This window comes from Macaca thibetana, chromosome 5 (assembly GCF_024542745.1).
Source record: "Macaca thibetana thibetana isolate TM-01 chromosome 5, ASM2454274v1, whole genome shotgun sequence".
Classification (NCBI taxonomy): Eukaryota; Metazoa; Chordata; class Mammalia; order Primates; family Cercopithecidae; genus Macaca; species Macaca thibetana.
In genome coordinates, this window is record NC_065582.1 from 30,337,803 (window position 1) to 30,344,526 (window position 6,724).

General features: G+C 40.3%; 2 pseudogenes; both read left to right on the forward strand.

Moving 5' to 3' along the window:
* Positions 1-344: 344 nt before the first annotated feature.
* LOC126955920 (uncharacterized) lies at positions 345-431 on the forward strand (annotated as a pseudogene).
* A 263-nt stretch (positions 432-694) lies between these two features.
* Positions 695-894, forward strand: LOC126955919 (uncharacterized; annotated as a pseudogene).
* The last annotated feature ends 5,830 nt before the right edge of the window (positions 895-6,724 follow it).

The window sequence follows — 6,724 nt, forward strand, 5'->3', positions numbered from 1 at the left end:
TAAATTCCTACACCATTCTCTTCTACTCCCAGAGGAAATTTTCTGCCCCTCCCAATTTCACTTGAAATTCTTTAGAAAGAGGGAGAAGAACACTTCTATTTACAAATATTATATGCTCCTACTTGGTTCTGGCTTCAAGTTATTTTGAGTTCCATTAGCTGGGTTGAAGGATCCTTTCATTGTATACTTCACGAGTCCAATCACCACTTCCTTCCCCACATGAAATACCAACAAACTGAAGACTGGGCATAAGGTCAGACTTTTACTACATTCTGGGAAGGGACAGGACTATGTTTCAGTGTCCAGCCAGCTAAATTAAAAACTAGATGTAAGATGCCCATACTAAGACTCTACTTTCAGGGATCATTTCTATAGTCCATTCTTAGAGAAGTTTTTCTGAAAGTGTAGAGCACCAGTGCCCAGTCCCTGGGCAGCTGACCAGTACAGGTCCGTGGCCTGTTAGGAACCGGGCCACACAGCACAAGGTGAGCGGCAGGTGAGCCAGCATTCCCGCCTGAGCTCTGCCTCATTAGATTCTCAGAGGAGCGTGAACTGTATTGTGAATGGTGCATGCCAGGGATCTAGGTTGCACGTTCCTTATGACCATCGAATGCCTCATGATCTGAGGTGGAACAGTTTCATCCTGAAACCAGCCCCCCAACCCAACCTGTAGAAAAATTGTCCTCCACAAAAACAGTCCCTTGTGCCAAAAAGGCTGGGGACTGCTGAAGAGCACCGAAACCAGGAGGAGGAGCGAGGAGGAGGAGGCACAGGGTTCCCCCTGAGAGCCAGGCTAGCTCTTGGTGTTGCTTTGCTGCAGGTGCCATTTGCCATTGAGGATTGTTTTTCTCTTCTTCCGGGAAAGTAGGAGGGAGAGGACACAGTCTGAGTGGTTGCCGTTTTAACATTTAAAAAAAAAAAAAAAAAAAAAGTTTGAATGTTTTTTAAAGATGCTCGTACTGTAAATACCCCTCACTGTGCCCACTTCCTCAGCTCACTGCACTCGCCATGTACATTCTTGGCTCTTGGCTTTCTCCCTACAGCTGAGCTTCTTTTCCCAGTCCAGTCCCCGGCAACCTCCAAATTCTTGTTTTATTGATAAAGTCAGTTTAGAATTTTTTTTTTCTCATTCCTACACTTTCCAAGCCTTTCCCTGGTGTTTATCTTTCATTCACAGGCAAACAACTCATCTATTCCAAAAAGGAATTCTGAGACTTCCTTAGGATTCGCTGGGATTTTAAATAGCAAATTGTTTTTCCTGCGCACACAGACTAGCTGAGTACAAGAGACAACTTTCAAGGGGTTCCCCTCTCACCAGGTTTCCACCCTGCTAGGAATTTCTGCACACCTGGGAGCACAGGGCAGCCATGTGATTTTTCCCCAATCCCGCCCACCGCTCATAGGTCCTCAAGAGAACACCTAATCCAAGCGGGAGGAACTCAATTTTCTCTCCCAGAAATTGGTATCAGGAATTAAACACCGGGACCTGAAATCAGAGACAAAGTCACATTGAGGCCAGCACTCAGAGAGAAGGGCAGCCCACTCCCACTGCCAGGCTCCTGAGGGTCCTGACTCCCGTCCTCCTCGGGTGACATTGACCTGCTCTTTTCAGCACCCAGGGGATACTCCAAAGTCCCTTCACTGCTTCAACTAGGTAGTGTTCATTTTTATTACTTTTACCTGAAAGGACTTTAAGAATAGAGACCTTCAGACAACCCCACAAAGAAAACCATACAAGCTCTCGGGGAAAGATAGTCAGCAAAAATTTTTTAGAACATTCAGGTTAGCCTGTGTCCTCTGATCAAGGAGGTAGTCAGCAGTTATTGCCAGAAAATGAAATGACCATGAATTCTCTTACAGGTAGATGCATTCATTTTACAAAACAACCCAAGACACCTTGTTACATATAACAATGAAATGACCAAATTCAGTGGCTTTCACTTACTTCTAGAGGAGTCAGTAATTCATTCCAGGAAAGGTATGGAATTAAAATTGTCATTACAGCACAGCAAAGCAAGACCTAGGAATGCCTATCCCCCACTACCACATTCCCTGAGAGATTTGGGGTGGGGGTGGGGTATTGTCTAAAAGTTTTCTTTTTCTAAAACTTAGTGGTTCCCTAGAATCTGTCACTTCCAAGAAGAGACTGAAATGCTGCTCTTCAGTCTGTGACCTATTACAAAGATTAAACCAGCTGTGTACATAAGGCTGTTTTCTCTGTTAATCAAGTTATCGTTCCTCCCATGCCCTTGAATCTCAAAGTGAAACTTATAAATAATCTGATCTTAACATTTAAAATATGCACTCTCCTTCTGCCTGCCAGAAGGTAATGAGCAGTCTAAAGTCACTCAGCCTGGATTTCCTCTCCCTAATTGCCCTAAAAATTAAATAAAAAGCTTCCTGCATCCCTTCTGCTGCTCAACAAAAACAGGATAAAATACAGCAAATTCTAATAAGCCGGTGCGCGTGAAGTTTTCTTCCTTGACACCACATTTACATTCCCTTCCAAACAGCACTAACTTCTCTGCCTCTTTATCTCCATAGAAATCAAATCGCTGTATTCAAATTCATGTTGCAGAGAGAAATTTCTTCTATTAGAAAAAGATTGTCTTCCATTTTGCAGTAAGGAGTTTTTTGTTTTATTTCTCTAATGCAAGATAGAAGAAGGGAGAGAAGGGAAGCTTGAATTACAGGACTATTTAAGCCATAATATTTAATTTCAAACTTTGTCCTTTACAGCCAATTACCTCAGCTGCCATCTCTCTCCTGTTCCCTCATTTTCTGCTGAAATTGATCTCATTGTTCTTGTCTGAATAAAAAGGCCCAGGCTCGGGGCATTTCAATTGGCTTCAGCTCAAGAATAAAAGATTGCTTTAAAAGTGAAAATCATGGTTTTTTGCCAATTCAAATCACATTACTCATATGCCTCCCAGGCCAGTCAGGACAGTCCGGGCTGCACCCTTCAGGATCTGTACACACCGCTAAGAGGTCGGGCAGTTTGCCACTTCACTGGCAATCTCCCTGGCTGCGTGACCCGTGGTTTGATGGGGAGACCTCAGAAACCTGCTCAGAGGGGTCCTCAATTGGCAACATCAGGAGAAGCACTCCATATTTCCATGTAATGTCCCAAAGGGGCAACTTTTGCACTTGACTTTATTAGCCACCTAAATATAAATACTGTTATTTATCACCAATCTATAAGAGAAAATGGATATATGAGCTTATTTGGAAAGTAAGGCCTTCATAGCACCTCAGAAAAAAACTGATGTCACTGGAGCACTGTTTCTGGAGTCCCTGCTGGAGAAATATAGTGCACCTGTGACAGTGCTACTACAAAGCTTCCTGTGTTTCCTCTAATAGTAATCCCCTCTCCTCCTCCTCTCCCTGTAATCATAATCCCATCGTTTCCTCCATTCTCCCCTGTTTATAAACATCCAAACAGGTCTTTTCTGTTTTGATTAATATGCTCTAAACAGGTAGTGAACTAGCAAGAATTCAGAGAATGAGAAATGGTCATTTCAATTAGCATCAGGTAAAGCAAATTAAAAGGATAACGATTGGGAAATCAGGGTGAAAAGCCCACAGGAGCTTGTTGTTCTATTGATGTAAATTCTCTGTAAGTGTGAGATTATTTCAAAATAAAATATTATAAAAATAGTACCATATTCATATAATACATAATTCATATTCAAAAATAGCATATAATACAACTTTGTTCTCACCAAAAAATCTAATAAAGTCAATATTTGTAGAGGTCAATTGAACAATAGATGTCTTAGGAAGAGAAAAATATTCAGGATTGAAATAAGGGGGAAAAAAATCACCCCTGAGTTAAAACATGTAAACAGATTAACAGTTTTACTATAGCTATTTATTCCTGGCTTTAGTTTATGAGTCTAGTTTCAAGGCAACTGCCACAGGGAGGTTGCCACCGAGTTCTGTTTGTGAGTCTCAAGGCTTATCCTAAAGGACTATTCATATATTTCCAAACACTTTTTTGTGTCAGTCACGAAATGCCCCCAAGAGAGTCCTCAATCTTTATATCAGCATCAGGCAAACACAATCCTGGGACAAATTAAAACATGGTAAGCATAAAACTCAGCCCTGAGACAGATTAAAATGAGCAAGGTATTCACCGACATCAAACTGAGATGGCAAAGTTTAATCAATAATGATAATGAGTCCCTTATCAACAAAGAATTATTCACAAAGATGGAGGGGACAGGAAGGCAGCCACGAGTGAAAGGAAGCACAATTCTGTTTCTGGGTGATGTTACATTACACGTTATCCAGGTGAAGTGTATAGTGTGTTACCTTTGAGACACAAAGGGACAAACAGATTAGCATCACAATTGTTGAATTAAGTAGCAAACAATCTTATTGTTTTTATGCATTCCACAGTGCCGACCTGGCATAAGTTCAACCTTCTCTTTCGATATTCAAAATTCTTTCAGTTAATCAAGGCTCAGTTCGAATCGCCAATCCTTTTTGAAGTTTTCTGACTGAATAAATCTACTAAGCACAGCACAGGTGCAAGAGAGAGAGGCCAACTATTTTTTAAACTGCAAGTAGCCCCTTTGGGACCTGAGAGGATTTGCTGTTTCACATAGAAGCTTTCAGGACAGCATCTTTTGGGGAAATGTTACCTAATAGAAAATATTTGAGGCAATTTGGGAGTTCATTTTTAGCCTGCCCCTTGAGTAAATAGCACCTAAAACTCCAAACTGTGGACCCAAACTACCATGTATATAGAAGAAATCCAAAGCTATGACAATTCTCCTCTTTGCTGTACCTAAGACACTACTGGTACAGTAATGGATAATTTGTGTTCTCATAATAAATTCATTCAACAGATAAAATAACCAATGTACAACAAGAAAAATAAATGCCCCCAAACGGACCAATGGATCATGTTGGAACAAACTCGTGGCTTCAGTGGAGGATCAGTATAACACAGCAAAGTCCAGAGACCAATCCCTGGGCTTGAATCCTGCCTCTGCTGCCCCCTGGCTATATAACCTTGGACAAGACACTTAACAGCTATGTACCTCAGTTTCCTCATATTTAAAATGCAGTAACAATACTATATAGTTTATCGGGTTATTGTAAGATTAAAGAGTCTAAATTATGTAAAGTCCTTGGAATCATGCCCAGCACACAGTAAGTGCTCTATAATTAATACCAATTATTAGAATTTTATATTAAACCCTAATTTAAATGATCAGTTAACAAATGGGATTGAAACCCTTCAAAAGTTAACTAATGTCAGAACTACGGAGAATGGACTTCAGGTCTTTCTTCCTTCATTACTCCTGTGTGTTCTGAAACAATTCACTCACTTCCTTCCAAGTTTCATCATCTAAGAAACGCAAATAAATAATAAACATCATAAATTCCATTTAATGTTATGCAGAGAATAAACTGTAGCAGGCAAGACTGGCGCAGGAATATCATTTAGAAGCCTACTGAGTATAGTCCAAATGAGACAGATTCATGGTATGAACCATGCTGGTGGCAGTTTAGATGGTGAAAAATGTTGAGATTCAGAATGTATTTTGGACGACTTGTTGATGAGTTGAACAATGAAGATAAAAGGAAAGAGAACAATCCAGGATTATCCTTGTGTTTGATGGGAACAGCCAAATGGATGGTATTGTTGTCAGGAAAATAGGAGAGCCAGGTGTGGTGGTACACACCTGTAGTCCCAGCTATTACAGGGGCTGAGGTGGGAGGATTGCTGGAGGCCAGGATTCAGGGCTGTAGTGCGTGATGATTGCACCTGTGACAAGCCCCTGCACTTCAGCCTGGGCAATATAGAAAAATTCTATTTTAAAAAAGGAAATATCATGCCTCAGAATAAGGAGCAAAGAAAAGGTGAATAAATAATTAAAATGGAAGAGGAAGATAAGAGAGACTGCGAAAGAAGGGGGTTTAGGCAAGGAGAAATAAAATGTTCATTTTGGGACATGTTAATTTGAAACTTTTGATTTAATATCCAAGTAGAGAATCAGGTAGATAGTTGCATATATAAATCTGAAAAAAATCAAAGCAGAGGTCAGTGGTCAAGATAGAAATAGAGAGTTACCAATATTTAATGATCTTCCCATATTTAATGGAAGCACATTCAAAAAGATTAGAAGGTCAAGGACCAGGCACTGAATGGATCAATCCAAAATTTGGAGGTCCAGCAGAGAAGCCTGCAAAAAGAAACTGACAAGAAATAGGAAGTTGACAAAAGACCAGGAGAGTGTGGTGTCATGGAAACCAGCACAAGACAGTTTTCACAAGCAACAACACCTGGCTTTGGAGATCAGACCAGGGAGTCCCATCTTTAAAGCAAAAAAAAAAAAAAAAAAAAAAAAAACAAAAAAAAAAAAAAACCTTTCCCCATCCTAATTTTGAAACAGTACACTAGCCATCTTATAAGTAAATGCAATGGTTAACCTTATCTTAAAACATAACTGTGCATGTCAAATGAAGGCAGGCAGGAAGAGAGAAAGGAAGAAACAGTTTGGTTATAATCAGGTTACTATCTGTGTATTGAAAATTGATGTAACAGAATCCCATGAGAGGAGGCATTTTCACTAAAAATTCAAAAGTGCAAACTTTGTTGCCCAAAGCCATTGTGAGGTATGACTAGTGTGAGGAAGAGCCAGCAACGTGAACCCCAAATTCCCCTGCAGCAAACGTGGCTGTTTCCCTTCTGTTGCCTATTACAACAATC